The sequence below is a fragment of the Atheta coriaria genome, unplaced genomic scaffold (genome assembly GCF_025399875.1).
Source record: "Atheta coriaria isolate IRGN ID8LTWV9N9 unplaced genomic scaffold, Caltech_Dcor_3.1 scaffold3482_size1304, whole genome shotgun sequence".
In the NCBI taxonomy this organism is placed as follows: Eukaryota; Metazoa; Arthropoda; class Insecta; order Coleoptera; family Staphylinidae; genus Dalotia; species Dalotia coriaria.
Genome location: NW_027050341.1, coordinates 1 through 1,304, shown reverse-complemented (window position 1 = coordinate 1,304; position 1,304 = coordinate 1). Strand labels below are relative to the sequence as shown.

Genomic DNA, 1,304 nt, shown 5'->3' with positions numbered 1-1,304 from the left:
TTTCTACAACAACAACAACAAGCATCCAACTCACAACAGTCTCAGAATTTGATGGAGAAACAATATGGCGTGTTGAGTAACGACGATCTCAAGATGAAACTACACCGAATTCAACCAGAGACACAGAATTCCCAGAATCCGGATGACGAAAACGATAAAAAGCGTAAGAAACGTCGGAAATTACAAAAACAAGGATCTTCTACATCCACATGCACTTCTACATCAATCACCCAAGACTCAGAATCGGAAGTTGTCAATGTCGACGACAGCGATGATTATCTAGTGATAAAAACCGGCACAGTCGGAATCCCAAAACTAATCATCAAACGATCGTGTAACTCAACTGTAGAAAACCCACAGATACAGAATAACAATAATTTTTCTACGATTGATCAAAACCATAGTATTGACACAGATAAATGTGATTTGGTCCCGATTGTCCGAATCGAACGTGATCGCAGTCTGGATATTTTAGCGAATAATAATCGCAGACGTAGAAAATCATAGAACTACCAAATTTGGAATTCTGAGATACAGAAAATTTGATTATATATTTATAGGCGTTTTTCGGAGATTTCGGAGATGGAGAAAAATTTGTGCCTTTCGAATTTGTACAATTGTAGATTCTAAGTCTGAATGTACACACACACACACAACGTCCAGGATGTAGATGTTTGATTTCTCGATCACCGAAGCCATAAATTAGTCACTTCTTCGTTGTTGGATGTTGATGTTGATTGCGAATCGTGATTTTAGTTTCTAGGATTAGACTTAGAATTTCTCCATGTTTGGCGTGGTGTATAGGTTTTTATTAAGATACAGAGTAAATTCTAATTACAATTGGATGTTGGCATTTATTACGAGTGTTGTTTTTTCGGAGACAGATGTTTATTGTATTTGTTGTTTGTAAGATGATAATGATAAGAGGAGAGGAGAGCGAAGACGTACATTGTATATTTAAGCATACTTCAAGCACGCGTTGTTAACTATTTCATCGATTAAATGAGAATTTATTAAGAATTTCAGATGGTGTTTTATTTATTTTTGATTTAGGGGACACAGTCATTCGCCTCATTTTAATATTATTGAATATTATGATTGTTTTCAGTGTTTGAAGTGTTTTGTTAGTGAGTATGTGTTGATTATGAGTTGGTTAATGTTTTTTTTTCTGTTTTTTTGAGATTAATTGTTATCAGATTGTTGATAAAATGCATTGATAACAGACGAGGTGGCCGAGTGGTTAAGGCGTTGGACTGCTAATCCAATGGGCTCTGCCCGCGTGAGTTCGAATCTCATCCTCGTCG

The 1,304-nt window shown here is 36.0% G+C and overlaps 1 non-coding gene across 1 annotated transcript; it reads left to right on the top strand.

Annotated features, from left to right (window-relative positions):
• The first annotated feature begins 1,222 nt into the window (after positions 1 to 1,222).
• Positions 1,223 to 1,304, top strand: TRNAS-GCU (transfer RNA serine (anticodon GCU)). Its single transcript has one exon. It is a non-coding gene; the product is annotated as a tRNA-Ser (tRNA).